General features: G+C 35.7%; 1 pseudogene; it reads left to right on the forward strand.

Moving 5' to 3' along the window:
* The window catches only part of LOC106827595 (ras-related C3 botulinum toxin substrate 1-like), a 32243-nt pseudogene extending 19685 nt beyond the window's left edge, over positions 1-12558 (forward strand).
* Positions 12559-22019: the final 9461 nt, after the last annotated feature.

The raw sequence follows: 22019 nt of genomic DNA on the forward strand, positions 1-22019 counted from the left end.
TCTTCAGCTGCTTATGTGCTGGTTTTCTGATTATGCACAAATGCACACCCACATAGACAAGACAAAAAATGACCTCAGTTGCTCATGTACTTGCTTAATAATCAGACTGCATAATGTTGATTTGATCAAGATAACACTGATTTAATAAATCTCTTTATTATTTCCACTAGGAGAAATGAGTTGATAAACATTTAATAAGAATAAATATTTTCATAGACATAGTCTGAGTCATTTTAAAAGTATAGTACTCCCTGACTAAAGGTGAATGAGTTAATTATTTAACTACTTCTTTTTAAATTTAGTCTTACTTGACAGTAACATGCTAGTGTTGGGTAGTTAATTAATGTATAAAGAAAATTACTTAAATTATTGGCTGTTAGTTTGATATAAATTTATTATAATTTGTTAATTGTAGGACAAACATTATTTGAAATATAAAAGAAAGTAACAACTGAGAGTTTCTTTCAATAATTTTGGTATATATTTTATTTATGAAGAAGTTCCCTCTTAAAATACACACACATGGGGCCGGCCTGTTGGGGCAGCAGTTAAGTTCACCTGCTCCACCTTGGCAGCTCGTGGTTCACAGGTTCAGATCCTGGGTGCGGACCTACGCACCACTTATCAAGCCATGCTGTGGCAGGCGTCCCACATATAAAGTAGAGGAAGATGGACGAGCTCTGATGTCAGCTGAGGGCCAATCTTCCTCAGCAAAATAGAGAAGGATTGGTGGAGGATGTTAGCTCAGGGATAATCTTCCTCAAAAATAAAACAAACACCCACATATTATTTACTTCATGGAAGATTCAGAAACCTGTCATGGAAGAGATTGTAAAACATTCAAAATTCTGATGTAGGTTAGGTAATTTCAAGATGTCAGTGATTCCAATTTAGAAAACGAACCAAAGTAATCATGACTCCATGTGGACACTTACTGTTAAAGCCAAAAGGACATTAGTTAGTAAGAATATATCAGTGCTTTTATAGCAATGCCAGGAGAGGGACTCTGGATACAAGAGCATGTGCACATGGTTAATAGAAGGGTTTTCCTGTTGGGTAGAGATATTTCATCAGATATCAACATGTTCTCCATGGATTCTAACACCTTTCTCACAAAAGAAGTATGATTACTAACTTGATTTTACAAGAATCTTGATATCAGGAAAAGGGGTTAAAGAATACCAGCATTCCAGCAACTATAATAAAAAGAGATCCTGTAAACAAGGAATTGAATTTTGTCTTATGAAACAAAATAATAAGCTATTTCTCTTAATCACTAGTCCAGTCTTACTGAATCTACTGAACTCTAGCCTCATATATTAAACATTCTATTGACATCTTCAATAGTATCGCTAATATAAATCTCAAATTCAGTTCATCTCAAAATGAATTTTGTTCTTCTTTCTGAAGCCTGACACTGGTAATTTTTCCCATCAGAGTTGACGGCAATTCTGTACTTCAAGTTATTTAGGTCAGAAACCTTGACTTTTTTCTTTCTATAATATCCCATATTAAGTTTAATGGGAATTCATATTATTCTAACTTTAGAATTTATATAAAAACCCAACCACAGACCCTAATATCTGCTGTAATAACCATGGCCCAAACCACCTTCATCACTCATCTGAATTATTAAAATAGTCTTTAGTCAGGAATATCTGCTTCCACACTTAACCCCTGATGTTTATTATCAAACCAGTGGTCAGATAAGGCATTTTAAAACTAAGATCATATTATTCCACCCTTTTGTTCAAAATTATAGTAGGCTAACAAATATATCGAAAGGATTACATATCATGACCAAGTGGTGTTTTTCATGGAAGTGCAAAGCTGATACAATATTGGAAACCAATTAATATAAGATGGCATATCAACAATCTAAAAAGGAAAACCACATGACAATATCAATAGATGTGAGCAACAAAACGAAATAAAACATTTGGCAACTTCAACATCCATTCTTAATAAAATCTCTCAGCAAACAAGTAGTAAAATGCAACTTCCTCAACTGATAAGGAACATCTATGAAAAACAGATAACATCATATACATCATGATGAAAGACTAAACATTTTAGCCCTCAGATGGGTAAAATGTAAGGGTATGTGTTTCTCACCACTCCCATTCAACATTGTAGTAGACATCTTAGCCAGTGGAATAAGGCAAGAGGCAAAAGGCATATAGATTAGAGGGGAAGAAATAAAATTTCTCTCTTCACAGATGACATGATTATCTTTATCGAAAAGGCCATAACAATCCACAAAGAAGTACTGCATCTAATAAGTCCATTTAACATGCTTGCAATATACAAGAACAAGCAGCAAAAATAGCTGTACTGCTAAATAATAGCAATGAGCAATCAGAAATTGAAATTTCAAAATAGTACCATACGCAATTACACCAAAACTATGGCATGCTTCAGTATAAATTTTTTAAAAGTATCATGAAAAGCACTAATCATTGATGAAAGAAATTAGATAAGAGCTACATAAGTAGGTTGATTTAACATATGTATGAGTTGGAACATAGTATTTTAATATATCAATTATCTTCTATAGATTCAATGTAATCTCATTCAAAATTTCGACAGCATTTTTGTAGGAATCTACTGGTGATTTTTAGATTTAGATAGAAAGAAAAATAATTAGATTATTCAAAACAATTTTGAAAAAGAACAAATTTGAATGACCAATATTAACTGATTCCAAGCTCACCATATAGTTTCAGTAATCAAAGCAGTATGTTTTAGTGAAAATATAGTTATATATAATGATAAAAACCAAATAGAGAGTCCAGGATTCTGGAGAAATTGGACATCTATACACCAATAGATAATTAGATTTTTTTTTCTATTCTGCTTCTCCAGCTTCCTTACTCAAGGTCACAAAGGTTTTCTGTCATATATGCTTCTAGAAGTTTTATAAAGTTACACCTAATCATTTTCACTCTAACTCTTGTTCTTATAATGGTCAAACTTTCCTCTGAAGAAGTAACCACTGTTACCAGTCACATCTGTATTCTTTCAAGGATATATTTTGGAGGCAGGCAGGCATATGTGATTTTCACATGAATGTAACACTGTACATACGCAGTTGTGCACTTTACATTTTCAACATAACGCAATAATTCACATAATGCAACTTTCTTCCCATCTCCTGTTGGTGAGTTCTTTGAGGGAAATATATCAATCTTGAAATTATATATCACACGGTCTTAAACTAGACTTTTGATAGTGAGCACACTTTAGTATGTACAGATGTCCAATTATAATGTTGTACACTTGAAACTTATACAATGTCATAAACCAATATTACTGCAATAAAACACACACACACAAATTGAAAATTAATGAATTTGTTTTAACTCTGTCCCATTTGAAAAGTGATTTTTTTTGTGACTTATTTTTAAAATGGCAGATTAATACTGTTTTCCAATAAAAATATCCAGGTTTTCTTGGAGAAATGGCTGATTCCATGCTGGGACAGGAAATACTCAGGATAAGCCTAGAGTATTTTGGACTAGCAGAAAATAGTGACAGGCTAATAAACCAGCCAACCAATCAACAAACAAAAACTAATGATGGCGTAGCTCAAAGGTGCACAGGAGGCAACTGGGAGAACTTCCAATGGCCAAAGTGGGGACAGTTTTACCAACAAGTAAATAATGTAGTATTGGATTATAATGCAAAGCTTAAAATAAATATTCAAATGCCCACATGATATGCACAAATTATTGAGAAATTAATAAATGGAGGAAAACAACAAAATCCCTTTTGCAGAAGATTTTCAAATAACTTATGACAAATAATTTTATATCATTAATTATCATTAATGACTATCTCCCCCCACTATATTGTAAGTCCCCTGATGGTAAAAATCATCTTTCTCTTGTCACTATTTTTATGATCAATGATTTACTAAATTCATGATACATAAAGGGTTATCAATAATTGTTTGTGGGTTAAATGAATCAATACAGTAATATATTAAGCAAAAATAGGAATTTTATCAATGAGAAAATCTTAAAATAGATAGTGGATTCCCCTTACATTTTATTTAGTTATTTTTATTGCAGTAACATTGGATTATAACATTGTATAACTTTCAGGTGTACATTGTAATGTTTTTCGAATTCTGAGAAGATTATATCATGTTCACCACCCAAAGACTAACAACAATCCATCACCACACATGTGTGCCAAACCACCCTTTTCACACTTCTCCTTCCCCCTTCTGCTCTAATAACCATCAATCCAATCTCTGTTGCTCTGTGTTTGTTTGTCATTGTTTTCATCTTCTACTTATGAGTGACATCATACAGTATTTGACTTTCTCTCTCTGACTTATTTCATGTAGCGTAATACCCTCAAGGCCCAACCATATTGTCACAAATGGCTGGATTTCATCATTTCTTATGGCTGAGTAGTATTCCATTGCGTATATATACCACATCTTCTTTATCCACTTGTGCCTTGATGGGCACCTAGGTACTGTATTTTTGCCTGTATCAGTGATTTTATTGCCTGTTTTGATTTTTTGTTTTGATACTTTTCTTATCCCTATTTATAGTCTTCTCTTTCTTACTTAAATGAGTCCCTTCTGCATTTCTTGTACAACTGGTTTCTTGACAATAAACTCCTTTAATTTTTGCTTGTCTGGGAAGATCTTTATCTCTCCTTCCATTCTGAATGATAACCTTGCTGGATAGAGTATTCTTGGCTGTAAGTTTTTTTCCTTTCAGAACTCTAAATAAGTTGTGCCACTCTCTTCTAGCCTGTAGGGTTTCTGCTGAGAAGTCTGCTAATAGCCTTATGGGCTTTCCTTTGTATGTCACTTGTTGTCTTTCTCTTGCCACCTTTAAGATTCTCTCTTTATCTTTAATTTTGGACATTTTAATTATAATGTATCTTGGTGTGGGCCTCTTTGGGCTTACCTTGTTTGGTGCTCTCTGTGCTCCCTGTACCTGGATGTCTGTTTCCTTCCTTAGATTAGGAAAGATTTCAGCTATTATTTCTTCAAATAGATTCTCTGCCCCTTTATCTCTCTCTTCTCCTTCTCAGACACCTATAATATGAATGTTAGTGCACTTAATATTGTCCCAGAGTTCCCTTAGACTATTCTCATTCTTTTTAATTCTCTTTTCTTTGGTCTGTTCAGCTTGGGTAAGTTCCTCTAGTCTTTCATCCAGCTTGTTGATCCATTCTTCTGTATCATCTACTCTGTTATTAAGTCTCTCTAGTGAATTTTTCATTTCCAGTATTGTATTCTTCATTTCTGATTGGTTCTTTTTTATATTTTCCAGTTCTTTGTTGATGAGCTCACTGTGTTCCTGCAGTCTTTTCCCAACATCAGTGAGCATCCTTATGAGTTTTTTTTTTTTTTTTGAACTCTTTGTCAGGTAGATTGTTTATTTCTGTTTCATTTAGTTTTTTTTTTTTTTTCTGGGGTTTTGTCCTGTTCCCTTGCTTGGAACTTATTCCTTTGCCTCCTTATTGTGCTTCTTTCTCTGTGCTTATATCTATGTATTAGGTGAGTCAGCTATGTTTCCTGATCTTGGAGAAGTGGCCTCATGTAAGAGATGCCTTTTGAAGCCCAGCAATGTGCTTCCCTCTTGTCACCAGTCCAAATGTTCCAAGAGTGACCCCTGTGTAGGCTACTTGTGTCCTTCTGCTGTGGCAGGGTTGCTCTTACTGCAGGTACCCAGGGAGTCTAGGCTTTCCCTTCCCTGGCAGCTGTTTGTAAATTGGATTTGGGGAGCCCCACTACATTTGGCTACAAGGTCAAATAGCACACTCCTGTTACAGTTTTCCTGTTAAATTGGTACCACCCAGTGTAGCTGGTTGCTAGGCTCAGGGGCTTAGTTGCTGCAGGCCTCAGGTCTGCAAGGCTGTTGTCAGCTTTGTTAGGACTGCAGTTGAGTGAGGCTGGCCCCAGGCATGGGAGTATCCAATTCTTTCAGCCTTTGGAAGGTGGGGCTGATTTTCTTTGTGGCTGTTTGTGAAGCACAAGTTTTCTACCACTGATAAGCCCCACCTATGGCAGATCCAGACAAACTGTCAACACGGTCCTGGCCTGTGCATACTTCCCGAGCCCCTGGTTCATACCCAGTCACCTCACTGCAGTGGCCCTCACCTCTCCACCAACATCCCCCACAGTTCACCTGGTCCTCACACAGGCCCTGCCCCACAAAGGCAGACACACTCACCTGCCTATGGAGGATCAAGGCACCCAGTCTATGCAGGCTGACAAGTAGCCTGAGTTGCTGTTGGGTGGGACCAGTCCCTAGAGCAGGCTTCCTGCCCTGGCTGAACTGGTTTAAATCTGCACTCTAGTGGTTGTGGCAGACCCTAGGGCTAACAACCCAGGGGAAGAACTTCAATGGAGTCTGCCAGCATCTGGGTCAGCATGCCTGTACCAGGTCATAACAATGGCTGCCAGCAATCTTTCAGTCTCCAGAGAGGTCTCACTTCTCACCAAGATGCACCCAGAGCCTAGCAGGTGAGACTATTTTCACAAAAAGACTATGCAGCTTTCTTTCTAGTGAGTTTATGTTGCTGTCTGAGATGGGTGAATTTGTGCATAGGTCCTTTAAGAGCCAGGGTTTTTTTTTTTGGCTTTCTTCCAATAGCTTTTCTAGGGGTATTCCCTATTGCAGTTAATAGCCAGTGAAGACAAATAGTAGGACACTCATCTCAGTTGTGCTGAGTCTAAAGGATGCTTATAGTGGTAATGCATCCCCACTCAGGTCCCCATTCTTCCAGGGAGGCTAGTGTACCTTAGGGTGCCTCCTGCCTGGCTGGCTGTGAAGATCTGCCACTCACAAAGATAGCTTTTTTTCTCTCCAGCAGGAATTTCTGCCTCTTCCACCTCAGTAAGGACTGTCCCATGTTGTTGGGATACTTTTTATCCAGTTTTCAGTTCTCTCTCTGGGGTAGTTTTTCCAAGAATTGTTGTAACCTGGTTGTGTTCATAGGAGGAGGTGAGTTCAGAGTCTACCTATGCCACCATCTTGATGAGATCTTATTTTCCCTTATATTTTATATTAAAAAATCAATGTATTTTTGTGGCCATCTGAAAAAGTCCACCTATGTGATCAGTGCTTTCTATATTTCCTTTTACTTGCACAGGTACAATTCCATCCCAGTTTGATCTTTCTAGAAAGACTCATCCTGTTACCTCTGTGTTAAGCAGGAAAATAGCCCCTTGAAGATCTCAATGCCTTAATTCCCAGAATCTGTGAATTTTGAATATAGGCAAGAAGTCTAAAGAAGGAAATACTTTGTGACAGATTAGCTTTCTGAGCTCTACTAAACCAAATATTCTTCTTGAATTCTACTTGAAGCCTCTATTTTCTCATTTGATGACTCATCTTCCTTTTTCTTTGGAAGTAGAATTTTACTCAGGCCAGATGAAGAACTAGCAGCAATGCTAGGACACTGGTATCACCTCTCTGACTCTCTTGAAATAGAAGAATCAATATGATCACTTTTGAGTGATCAGTAGCTATAGATATATAGTGCTATATCTTTCTTATTATGACTTTGATGAACTTCAAAAGATTTCCTTGAAAAAGGTTGATAATCGGGAAGATATTACTAGAGTTAAAAGGTTGGTATAATAGGTAAAATATCTAGACATAAGATAGACAAAAAACAAACTTGGACCTTATATCTGTGTACCTCTAACTGGATTGAGGCTGCAATCACATTAAGAAGAATTCATATTTTCTTTTATAACTGTGGGGTAGCAAATTAGAACCTTGATCTTGAACTTAAATCTTTTGATGCACTGATATTTGAATCCTGACACAGTACCAGATTTACTTTAAATTCAGGCAACATTGTATGATACAACTGGAAATAGCACGTTTAGAAATTGCTAATGTTACTACTTGAAGTTGTTTCTAAGACAAATGGAAAAAATAGGTATTAAAAGACTGACTGTTGTTTAGGAAACGTGTTGGTAATAGGATTTGAACCACTAGACTGAGAGAAGTAAATGGCTTCTATTGCTGTACTTCTAAGCTATTATAAAATTATAGTAGCAATAAAATAGCACTGTTTTGAATTCAAAAGGCATAGACGGAAAAGGCAAAGATGAACTGTATAATCTCAAAACAGATACTTCCAGAATGTTAATTCCTCTTTCTATGTTAGAATGACCTGTTATATACTAAAAAAATTTTGTTCAGTATATAGTGTGGTATACACTTTAGTAGAATGCTCTTAGCTTTAAAATTGTATTTACTTAAAAAATTGAATAATTGTACTAACTGATGAATGCATGGTACTGGTTTCATAAAAATACTATTGTCAAGAGGATATTAATTGGAAAATATTCTAAGCATTCATTATTCACCAGATGCTAAATGTTTGCCCAAATATTTTTCTAGAGTTGAAACTTGTGCTTGGTAATAGTTTCAACCAAATACTCAAAAGCAGAAAAATTATTTAATCCAAAACAATAAAATATTTCCTTCTTTAGACTTGTTGCCTATGTTCAAAATTCACAGATTCTGAGGATTAAGACACTGACATCTTTAAGGGATCATTTTTAGAGCCTTCCTAGATAAATCAAACTGGGACAGAATTGTACCTGTGTATGTAAAAGGAAGTATATGTTATTTAAGATTATCACATTGATAAAATTCCTATTTTGTTTAATAAAGAAAAAATATTATATTTTTTCTAACAGTTTATAACTTGGAAAATGTTTAATGAAAAGAGATACATTCTTGACTGTTTTCAAAATGAATGTCTTGAATAATATTTACCAGACATATTTTTATTTGCCTGTTTTTGTGGAAAAAAACATTTCCGTAGAAGAGAGAGATGCAAATAGACAAAGAGAAGAAAAGGGTAACAGATATAATGCAGGGAGAAGAAAATACATCTCTCTCTCTCTATCATCTCCTTAGGAGCTCATTGAAAAATCACCCCTCTCTCATTCTAGACAATAGTCATTTTAGAATTCAACCAATCTCTTGGATCCCAGAGTAGTTTATGATCCTGGTCACATGATTCATATTCTAAGAACCACAAAATATGATTGACTCAGATATAAGTGAATGGCTCAACTTGGACCAATCAGAATCAATGTGGGTGCTTTGACTGAAGTACTTCATTGGGAAATATTGGAAATTTTCCCAAATGCTTCCAATTGTTTACAATATTTCCCAGTGGGAAATACTTTCTAATATGATGTTGGTGATTTGTTAGTCTGGAGATATGGTGCCTATCTTTACCAAAATATCTTGACAAGTGCCCAGTACTTCAACTTGCAGAGAAAGTAGAGTCTAGCAATGGGAAGACATTTAACAGCAATATCATTGTTTTTCATACTGAATTGAGACGTCTTGAAATAAGATGTACACAATCTTTTAAATTATGCTTTTTGTCACTTGAACCTAATAATATTGAAAAATACCTATGTAGATATCAGAAATGGGTGTGGCATTGGTTGGATAAGAATACTTGTAATAGGCTGAGTCAGGAGTGGTTGTGGGGCAATGAGGATTCCTGCATCCCCTGTGGGGAAGTCAACAATCCCTGATATGGGATAGTGAAGCAGTTGCTTGAACTTTTAACTCAGATCGTTTGCCTTTCTAGCCTGGAAATTTAGAAAAACTGAACTGGAGAGGGTCAAGTGAGTCAGTATGTTGGAGTGTTGTAAATACCTCCCATAATCTTCAGCAAAGTCCTGTAGGAAAGGAACATGTGGAATCATAACTGATAGATCTGGAAATAGAAAAAGAAATGGGACCTTGCTAATGGAAGCCCTTTTAGTTTGCATCCAACATTCCAAGATGGCTGAAACTTGTAGTATTAAAGAAGCTGAATTTACTGCCTACCTTTCACTTAGTGAGATATTAGGCAGGGATAAGGAAGCATGGTATAAACACGTAAGATAATAATATCTGAAAATCCTGAACTCACAAGTGAGATCTAAGGGCATCCTATCTGAAAATAATAGCAATTATCCCCATTGAAAGTATCCATGTATGTATTCCATTTTCTCCAACATTTGGTCTAGATATCTAGAGAAATATTCTCATTAGAAACACCAAAGAGCTAAATAAAATCTTACATGTTAACAAATCCAGATAAGCAGACCAAAAAAGTAACAAACAAATACAGAGGTAAAAAAAAGGAAAAAGCATGATTTGAAAAAAGGTAGGTTAGCACCGAGCCAGTAAGTTCAGTGAAGACGGCGGAATCTCAAGTGTCTTAGCATTTTCATTCCACAGCTATACAATGGAAGGAGACAGAATCTGGGGCCCCTACAAATTGGAACAAAAAGCCTTCACATAACACCAGATCACATGATAATGAAGTCTACTCTTGAACAGACAAAGATAGAAAGTTTGTAACCACCTTTTAAAAAAAGTTTTAAAGTAGGAGTAGACACCCAAAGATTCAAGATCTGAAGTAAGCCATTTTTATGAAAGAGAGGGATCAAACAGAAAAAAAAAGGGAAACAGGGGTATGGCAGGGAGAAGAAAATATTTTCTATCTATCTGTTTATGCATCTATCTCTATCTGTATAGATCTGTATATGTGTGTATATTACTCAGAAAATATTTATAAAATGAACAATATTAAATTTTAAAAAGAGCCTTGGAAATTTAAAAAAAAGTTCTGATGCCAGATATGAAAATTAAGTAGAATAATTTGAAGTACATTTTATCTCCCATAAAACAGAGCAAACAGCTTTAAAAATTAGAACAGTCTAGAAGATCCAGATATCCACTTAACAATATTAAAGAAAGAAAGGAAAAGAAAAGCAAGTAGTAAGGAAATTTAATTTTCATGAGTTTATTTTTTATCAGAACTGAGTGAAGAATGTCTAGATTCAGAGTTCATGCAGTGAGAAGCACATGAATGAAAAGAGATTTACATAAATGAACATTATCCTGAACTATTAGAAAAGACAAACACACACACACAGAGATTGGCATTGCACTCCTCAACAATAACACTGGAAGCTAGAGAAAATGAACATATGTTTTGAAAATTCAGAGTGAAAATAATTTCAAATCTTGACATCTGTACCAGTCTCAATATAAATGAAGTTTAAGCATAGAATAAATAAGTTTATACACGCAATTTTTCAAAACTTTTTACCTTCTATACTGTCCTCCTTCAGAAAAGATAGAGTAATAATTAGGGAATCCATGTTCCTTCTGTCTTCTGAAGCCGCCTTCTTAACACATGGCTATTGAGTTCAGTGTGGAAATGGAAGACATGGAGATAACACAAAAGTCCCTTAATGGCCTTGGCCTGTAATTGATATGCATCATTTCTACTCATATTTCATTCACCTAGACTAGTCATAAAGTCTATCTAGATATCCATAAAGAAGTGGGAAAATATAGTCTATGGATTAGTTGGCATTTCCCAGAAACAACTCTAAACCATGGAGGGGAAAATGAATTTTGACAGTTTACCAGTTATCCTTGCCAAAGTTGTCTCTGCCATAATCATTCAGTGAAATCTAACTCAGTGGCTTCAACAACAGATATTTGTTGATCATATTACATGTCAAAAGCTTAACTTTGACTTTAACTTTTAGTTTAACATCCATGGCTCTTCAGGTTTTCAAGCTGTGGGTCAAGTTTAGTTCTAATCCATAAGCTTTTTCATTCTATATTTTGGTGTGAAAGAGATCCTATCTGACAGGCACAGGGGGAAGCAAGCTCAAACTAAACAACACAATAATATTTCAACCTTCTGTTTGAGCATATGTTAGGCCCCTCTATATTCCATTGGCCGAGCAAGGCATGTGACCAAGTCCAATGTAAATGGAGTAGCAGCAAGAGAGATATACTTACCCACATGAAGAGAGGAAAGGAAGAGAAATGGGAGATACAATTACCACAACTATATTGGGGAACAACTAATTCCAATGGAGAAAATGTGAAGATGTACCTGTTCTATGAACTGAACTTTCTATACTTTAGAATATGCCCTAAAGAAACTACGTAGAAAAATATTTATAAAAATTATTTTTCCTAATAGGAATAAGACTAGAAGAGTAGATACCTAAATCAGTATATATAGATAACACAAAATATAAAAAAAAAACAATTTGAATGAATATAGCTTAATCTTAAAAATATATTGTTAGGAACCCAGCACACAGATTTGGAATGGTCCACGTGGGCCCAGCAGCAGCCTGCCTGACAGGGGGAGAAAAGACACAGTGTAGAGCGGCCACCACCACCATTGTGAGGGCAGCTGCAGCAATGGACTGCTGCCAGCAGAAAGGATTGCTGATGCTAAAGGGCAACATTAACTGGAACTGCCTGTGGGTTGAGAGAATGGCTGGGGGCCTTTGACTGAAGAGATCAAGTTGACCTATTCCTGCTTTCATTGCAGCTCAAAGAAGTTCAAAGGGTTAAACTGTGCAGACCAGTTCTAGGCCAAGTAGGACAGAAGTTCCTGGACCTCTATATTCAGAAGAAGAAGGAAGAGCAAGAAGAGGAGAAGCTGGCAGAAGATTTAGAGAAAATGGAACTCACAAAAACCACTGCAACTAAAAAAGGAAAAAGGAACAAGTAGATAATGACCATAGGCACTAGGCTCAAATCCTTCCATTTCAGGAAGACAGGAATGTCTTAGAGAATGTCTTTTGGTCACTTTCCTTCTCTTGTTCTGAGCACTGTAATCTACAAAAAACTAATTTTACTGGCAATCGTCTTGGTCCCTAGAAAAATACACTGGAAAGGATAGGTAGAAGTTGTATGTGTGTGGATCCCATGCGAGTTTACCAGTAAATGTAGCCGCCTCTTTTGAATTCTTTCCTGGATCATCCTGAATTTTGTCACTTTGAAATAATATATTGGATATTCTCAGCAACAGATATCACTACCCAGGAGTATTTCTTGTGAGTGAGCTGATTTATTGTGATCCATTTCCCTTTTAGTACGTTTCCAATCCTTTTGGGAAATCAAGAAGAAACAAAAATATTTCTTAAAAAATATTGTAGTGTGGACATTTTAGTTAGAAGAGGCGTGGTTATTCAAGAGTTATTTCTTTAAAGATTCATGACTGAGTCATTTCTGGTACATTTTTTATTTCTATTTATACACTAGCTCTACATTTGTAAGATATGAATTCAGAATTTGTCATTTTCAATGTCTTCATAAGTGGCGGACAAGGGTGGTTGTTCATTTTTTTCTAAAGGCTCTGGTTTGGATATTTTCATTGTCACTGTTTGGTTTGACTATTTCAATGTATAATGCTCTTACTCTTGACCAGGTAGGTGCCTAAAAGTTACAAAAGTAAAGCCACAAAGAAAATGGTGTGATTTAAGTGCTAAATTTAAAAGTTAAAAAAAATAAAAATTTATAGTTGATTACAAAGTAAGTAGTATGTGACAAAATATCTCATATTGTATGATTACGTTATATCAAGTCAATAACAACAAAATATATATTTATAAATATATATGTGGTATGATAAGGAATTACTCTTTCAGGGAAAGAAAAAAGGTCTAGGGGCACATTGGCAAATTCTGAGATATTGATAAAAACTTTTTCTTAAGTCATTTTGCGTACATAAAATATTTATTTTTTAATTTTTGTTTATGGTTTAAATAGAAGTTTTGAATATGCTTTGATATAGATGACATGTTGCATAATAAAAGCAATGACATTTGGAATACTCCAAGTAAGAAACAGACAATTTTCTGAGTTTTCACATGGCAACCTATTAATTTTTCTTTGGCAGAGACCAAGACCAAGATGGACATTAACAACTAGACAGCTGGGAGAATGGGAAGAATACTGAGTCATATTTCTAATAGAAAGAATACAGAGCCTAGGATTTGACTTAAAAGATCAATATTGCACATGTCTCTGATTTGGGTCCTGGCCACCATGTTCAGATTTGCAAAACCTCAAAACCACTTCATTTAAAGTTATTTTTCCAGCTGACAAATGTTATAAGAGATAACAGAACTTATTTGATTAGTGAACCCGGGCAGAATAAAATTATTATATTTAATGCTGATAACTTTAAAGACATGCCTGTTTTAATTAAATCAACAAACATAAACTAGCTTTTATTTACCAAAGATTATCCTAGATCATGTGAACTTGACAAATATTTGGATTAGTTTCTATATTTCTGAGAGTATGCTTGACTTATATAAACGCTTGTTTGTCTTTGTAGGAGAGGAAGACTTTTCCTCTACCTAATGTGGGTGCGTCTGGCCGGAGAACGAATTAAATTCACATGAGACAGAATAGCAAGAGAAAATTAAACAAAGCTTTATAAGGACCATGGCCAGGGGCCTTTCTTCCAGAAGGAAGAAAGGGCACCGAAGAAGTGGGGTGCACAGAGTGGTTATATACCCCCAAACAGGGTGTTTCACATATGATTGAAATGTCCCTCCCACAATAGTCACAAGATTGCCCTGTCATCACAGCGCTTGAAAGACACAGCAGATAGTGAGTCTGCTATCTTGGTGGGCGTAGCAGGAGGCAAGTCTATTGTCTCCAGCTGGGTGGTCACAGGTGAACGCAGCAATCAGTTCCTAGCCTAAGGAAAGATGCTTAATCCTTAAAGAAATGCCAATGTTGGGAGGGGGTGGGAAGTCACCTTTATCTCAAGGGTCTTTGTTCTTGCCATAGGGAATATCTAAAGCAGATATACAATGCGTGCTCAATGGCCACAGTCAGGCCCTTTTGGAAAAAATAGCAAAGTCAGGCTGAATTAGGCTTATACCAAATGGCTTCCTCATGTACTCCAATATATCCTTATTGCTTGCCATTTCTATTTGTCAATGTATAGATGGGAGAGGCTCAGGCAAGCCGAGCAGCTCACCAAAATGGCCGAAACCACCACCCCAAATATTATATCCAGCCAAAAGACAAAGGAGGACGCTGGAGGTGAGGGGAGCCAGTTACAGGAGGTTACCAGACAAGCACAGTAAACAAAAGCAGATTTAAGTCCTTCCCTTTCCCATTGATTAAGAGTTTCCAGAGACAAGGTCATCCCTTCTCTTCTTCCTGGTACAGAGAAGGAGGCACCTTTACAGATAGAGATTTACGTTACAAATGTAAATCTCTCCTAACAAAAGGCAAGCAAGTTCCACCCCTCAGAGCCTCCTTCCCTGTCCCAGTTTATCAAAAGCAACCAGCCTCAAATAATCTTCATGCCAAAGAAACATGTCTTGGCACAGCCAAGACCGGTTCCCCACATCTTTAAGCTAATTAAATAGAGATCCTTACAAAATAATTTTGGTAATATCATCCAGAAGTAGAAAAAATATCACACATTTATAACATAAATACATAGATATACATAAACATAAAATGGACATAGAGATCTTATGATTTTGCTTTAAAATTTTAGCCACAAGACAGGTATGACAATGCAAAACTCACTAGTTTATAAAAGAACAGTTGCATCCAAATTATGTTTCTTGCACACAAATTAAAGTTAAGTTACTTTCTCATATGACACATAGCTAAAGCTCGTTATTAATATTTATGGAAGAGACACTAAAGGTTTTCACAGGCCTACTTTTCAAAATAGCCTTTTCTTTTTTTTTTTTTTTTCTCCTTCTGATAAGAATTACCTTGGTTCCTAGGGAAGACTGGGTAGAATAATTACATCTCAACAGACAAGGAGAAAGAGTCTAAGTTCCACCATAAAAGACTTTTGTTCTCTGAGTCCAGATCTTTTCCAATATTTGCAAATCTTTTGAGATGGATAAGGGAGGTTTGGGGATTGTTGAAAAGAATGATGGGAGTTGAATTATTTTTAAAGCCACATTTCTGTTCTTGTAAAACTTGACTTGTAAGACAAGTACAATTGTTTTTAATTCCTTAAAGAACTGGATTGCAAGAAAAGGACTGGATTACAACTTGAATATCAAGGTGTTGACCCAGCCATCCAGCTACATTATCTTCAGTTTGCTTCTTTATATCAGAGAGAAGATCTTCAACTAAGATAGAAATCAAAAGATTCCTATGTTCTAGATTTAAAACTATGTGTCTTTGGAATCTTTTAGTAAATCCTGCCACAAAGGCTTCAGAATATTTTCTTTCCCTCTGGGTACATAGATTCATTCTAGCTTAGGGGAGAAAGCCTAAAAACATTTCTCTCAGACTCTGAATATCAGCGTCAAATTTGGCCAACTTCTGACCATAAAGCTTAAAAAAAAACTTCTTTTGAATATGTTGTCTAATTGCACCTGGGACAAAGAGTAAATATTTCTGGCAGTATTGAACAACCCCATGGAAGCCAAAGGTGTCCCCAAAGAGGCTGCAAAAATACTGCCCTCCCAAGATCCAGAGTCACTGTCACAGATAATCAAAAGAAATAAAGACTTGGACAAATCCCCTGAGAGCTGGCAACAGTCAGTGGGAGCCCAGGCACAAAAGGAATGACACCCATGTTTCTGTTTGGCCATATTTTTGTGATCCCTAACTTGATGGTCACCAAATCAAGTTTTCAGGACACAAAATGAGACAAACAAGAAGGCAATAGCTATCCCTGGGACAAAAATGATCGCCAACCAGTGAGTACCCGAAAGCAGATTCACAAGTCACAATTCAAAGGTCTAATTCTTAAAAATGTTTTTTGCCTGTCAGTCTGAATTTGGAAAGGAAGAGACAACATGAAATTTTACCTTCATTTCTTGACCAGGCACCACAGACAGAGATCTGAGAGAGTTGATTCAGTAAGAATTCTCACTCTTTGCCAGCTTCTGCCAGTCTTCCCAGGATCCATCTGCAGGCTCTGGAGAGAGTGGGGTGTTCCAGATCTCATCCTGGTCACCAGACACTGGAAAGGAGGAAAAATAATTTTCCCTTTACCCTTTATGGTGAGTACTTTGCTGGATCCCTTTTTCTCTAGGGCAACATATAAATGGATAAGCTTATCTAGGTTAAAAGTCCTCCACTGTGGCCTCTGTATTCAAGATTGTCTTGGTAACTTTAACCTACTTGTTCAGCCTTACTACAAACTTTTACTCACCTGAGGCCTCACAGTGGGCCCAGTCCAGTTTCTAAGTCAGACTCAGTCCAACTTGGGCTGGTTTCCAGGCCAAGTCTGGGAAAATAAATGCTCAAAGAAATTCTGAAAGCTCTTAAGGCAAGAACTGCACAGCTGAGATCCATGAGGGACTTGCCTGTGACCGCCGGAGGCAGCAAGAAAGCAGCAAACTCAAGGGGCTTGACAGGTACCTACTCCTGGTTGCTCGTTGCTCCTGGGGACTGTTGGGGGTGTCTCCTTTGGTTCCTTCTTCTGACACCAGAACTGTTAAAAGATAAAGTGAGGCATATTAAAAATTTTAAGAGTTTATTTAAACAAAAATCAATCTGAATTGGGCAGCATACAGTCTTGCAGATAGAAAGGAGCTCTGAGGAGCTGTACAAAATGAAAGACTTTTATAGGCAGAAGGTAGCAGGAACAAGGAAGTTATGCCAGGCAAAAAAAAAAATGAGTTAATTATTGCAATGTTACTTTCCTTTAGGGGATGGCAGGGGTCTATCATGCAGATGACCTAACTAGTGCTAATCAGATGATTCCTGATTGACTGGTTTAAGAATCCATTTTGGGGAGAGCCAGAAACTGTAATTAAGTCCTGGTTTGGTGATGTGGGGCTTAGCATAAGTGACTCCATTTTGGGCCTGTTGTCATGTTTTTTAATGGTATGTGTATACATATATACATATATGGAGGGAGAGAGAATGATAAAGCAAATGAGGGAAAAGTTTGCAATTATATCAAAATATATAGTTTTCCCAAAATAAGTTGCATTAATTTGTAGTTTGAATGATGATATAGTTACAAGTAGACATAATTCCAAAAAGCTCATGGCACTGTAGAAGTCATTGATATCTAAGCAAAAATTGTGATTAGAAACATGAAAAATGTTAAATGGGATTATAGGAGAACAATGGGTTAATTCTACCCTTGGCATGTAGAGGTCATACAACACTTCAGAAAGGCTACATTTAAGTGAGTGTTGGCGGTTAAGTTAGATTTCTCAGAGTTTATTAACTATATTTCAGGAAGACATTGTAATATGGCAAAAGGCATGATGACATTGTATGAATGTTGAGATTAATTAATATGTAATACAGTTAAAAGGTTAAGTTGAGATAGAAATGTTTTATTCTGTAGTAACCTCTTTATGCATATGCTCCCAGTACCAGGAGCCTTTACTTCTGATTCGTGCAGTTCCTGGGGTCCCAGTATAATTTAACAGCACACAATGATCATTGGTCCAACAGAATCTTAGAAAATGCTAATGATGACACAACTTTTAGGTGTCAGATAATATTCAGATTTGGAGAAATAAATTTAAAATACTATAAATTCCACTATTCATTACTTTTCCCTCATTGTTCGTATTTTTGCCACTTACAGTTCCTTAAAAACTTACAAGATGAAAAGTTTTCTGATTTTATGTTATGCCAGAGTTCTTGACACATTTGATATTTAATAGTCCACAACAAAGTGCAGAGCTTCTTATATTTTACATGTCAACAAAATGCTTCCTCATCAGAGGATTATAGAAAATAACAGAGGAAGTCTGTTGTACTTTGCTGGCAATGAAAGGAAAGGAACAGCATTGACCCAACCAGGGGACCACTCAAAGCTATTGGTCATAAGAACATAATCAAGGAGAACTGAGTAGGCAGATAAGGTTTCTCTTGTTTATCTTTCTCCTCAAATACTAAATATCTCTAATACACATCCCTTTCAACTGTAAGTGTTCAACAGTATATAAGCATTAAACTGATGATTCACTGGCTAACAAAAATTTACAATTTAAACTTAAAAACATAGTTATGCTGTTTTACAAGGAATACACAAAGCCTGTATATCCTCATCTACTTGACATTACTGCTTATAAAAAGACATTCAAAAAGCCCTGCTCAAATATTTGTCATAAAAGAAAAGAAAAACAAAACAAACAATAATAACTAAAAATCATAATGATAGTTTTGGCTTGCCACTCTTAGAACTGAGCTAATGGATAGAAATCATTTGGATTCAGAATGTGCATTTCCTATTATTCTTTTTAAAGTCTTCGTTTGGTGGGGAATTATTTTCCATACCAGGGGAAGTACCATAGATATGGCAAACAAATTCTGTGACAGTTAATGGTCCACACGATGTTAGGAGATATGGGAATAAAAATATCTATTGTATCATTAAACACAAACATAAAAGAGCAACGTTCGGGAAACTGAATCCTTGAGATGGACCATTTTAATGTTCTTTCCTATTATTTACCTAACTTGTTGAAACAAATAATATAACTGCCTTTTGCTCATGAATAAAAAGAAAAGCATTATCATCCTAAGCTCAAACTTACTAGTGGTTTGAAGCCTCATTCATATCAAGACCTGATTCAAACTGCCATCGTTATTTTAAAACTCTCAGAGGATATTTGCAAGCTGCTTCACAGCTGTTCTGCGCTTTATTTGTTCTGCTCTCTTGCCTTTTCTAATACAGGAAGTGTCTTTCTTACTTCACATAAACTGGCTCTCTTCTCTGACAATCGTTCAATCTGTGACTTTCCAGTACTTCATTGCTGCAGCGATTTTTTTCATTTCAGGTCAATTTTAATATGGTAAAAACCTGGGGTTTTTCATTGCTATATACGTTTCTGATTTCAGATTTTATTACAATATTATTTTAATATAAAAGTTAGTCACCAAAAGTAATTCTCTATACAAATTCTTTGAAGTATTTTATTCAAGTGCATTTTGTAGAATAGGAGATGAACATATCCTAGGGGTAAGAGTGATTAAGACAATCACTGATTTATTGAACAAAATATCAACATATCTATAGTGTATCTAATAATTGTGGCTTAAGAAAAGACAATCCTGTTCTCCCTACTATAATTTATTAGGAGGATATAAAATCAATAATAATGCCACAATATTCACAAATGGTCCTCTGTACTAAGTTTAAAGGGATCATAGAAGAAGGTCGATCTTTGCTTGGATATATAAGGAATGCTTCACAGAAGATGTAACAGAGATCAGGGGACAAAGTTTATGATAATTTAGTTCAATTTCTTGTGAAACATGAAGAAGTTGAGGACTACAATGCTTAGGTGAATTGCTAACATTTGCACAACTTATTAGTGGTAATTCACAACTATAACTTAGATCAGGAATGATAGTCTTAAAAGTCTCAAAAGTCTATAGAGAGAAGGCAGGATAAAGGATGATGAAAATATACAGCCTTACATTTATTATGTGAGTGGAGATACTAGGATGAGCTAAAGAACAAGCCAAATCCAGGAATCTAGATTATTATGTAAAATGTTAGCTCAGATTTTTGTTTGTTCATCTGGTAAAGTTATTTTAATCAAACAAATTTCTCTAGATGCTAAATGCATTGTCACCATTTTGGGAACTTACAAAGATTTTCAAATTATACAATGATTTAACCCCTTGTTATTCCCTGGGACTTTACCAAGGACAGGGACTGATAAATATACATTGATAAAGTTGATAAAATAATAAATAATTATTCATGTGTCATTTTTTAAAGAAAATTTAAAAGACTGAAATTTTATATATTTACTTTGATAAGATCTATGCAAACAATCCATAATCCATCTATAAATCAAAATTGGGATGAGTTTATTACGAGCCAGATGTGAAGACTAGCCTGGGGTCTTCCTTCCTCAAGGAAGGAAGGAAGGGCACCAAAGAAGTGGGGTGTACAGAGTGGTTATACACCACCTTGGAACAAAGAGCATACATCACATATGACAGGAGTGTCCCTTTTACAATAGTCACAAGATTGCTTTGCTGGCACAGCAGATCAGTGAACACAGCAGGTTGGTGGTGACAAGGTGAGTGGTCACAAGGTGAGCACAGCAGGTCAGTAATTAATCCTTAGTTTAGGGAGAGATGCTTATCCTAAAGGAAATGCCAACATGGGGGAAGTTATATTTCTATCTTTAAGGGTATCATTCTTGTCTATGGGATGTGGTAAATGTTTAAAGCAGATATACAATCCATGCTCAACAGGCCACGTCAGGCCCTTTTGGAAAAACAAGTTCAGGCCAAATTAGTTTTGAACCAAATGACTTCCTCATATGCTCCAGTATATCCTATTGGCTTTTATTTATTTATTTATTTTTTTGGAAATCAATAACCTTATGCACTGTCTTTATTTTTCAAAAGGAATATATCTTTGGGCAATTCTTGGGTAAATTTTGTCCCATATATGGTTCTATGACTATAGGATAAAACAATCCAACCAAGTCCAACATAATAGGGAATTTGAGGATCCTTAGAACAAATGTATTACATTTTCTAATTAGTAAAATTATACCTTTCTCACAAATATTATTTGACAGTCCGCAAGCTCATAGATAACGATTACTCTTCTGATATTTTAAATGTGGAATAGAGTATAATAGTCTATTGGAATTCCTACATTCAACAGATCAAAGAAAGACCATCTGTGGCCCTCAGTTGAGCTGAGCCTCTTAAGGTTAATCAAATGTCTTTAAATCTTTCTCTGTAACAAAGAGATGATTGATTCAACTTCAGTTTGAGAAATAACTAAGAGTTCACAAATCCAGTACTCAGCACCAATATATGGTTTGGTTGTTAAACGATTTCTTTCTTTTTTTTACTTTCTTGTGAAGAAAAAGAAAAACAAATTCCATTTGGCTGGTCAAGGATTTCCCATTTCAAAGGCAATTTGTTCTTTCAAGCTATCAGCAATATGACTTTTTTCATATCCAGCTTTAACTTTGACTCAGCAGTCTTGTTTTATAAGCTGTTCACATGAATTCTACCTGGGCGGAAAAGTGTTTCTAGGTTTCTGGTGGGAAGTAGTTTATTTTCTTAGTTGTTTGTATTATTCTAAATCATTTTTTAAACACCATTGGCAGTGACTATACTGATTTTTTATTCATTTTCATTTAAGCTTTTATATTCTTCTAATAACATCTTAAATTTTTCAAAATGGTGTAATTTTTTATGCTGCCGTTTATAAGTGGTCTCAGCTTTTTAAAAGTT

The sequence above is a fragment of the Equus asinus genome, chromosome 11, assembly GCF_041296235.1.
Source record: "Equus asinus isolate D_3611 breed Donkey chromosome 11, EquAss-T2T_v2, whole genome shotgun sequence".
NCBI lineage: Eukaryota > Metazoa > Chordata > Mammalia > Perissodactyla > Equidae > Equus > Equus asinus.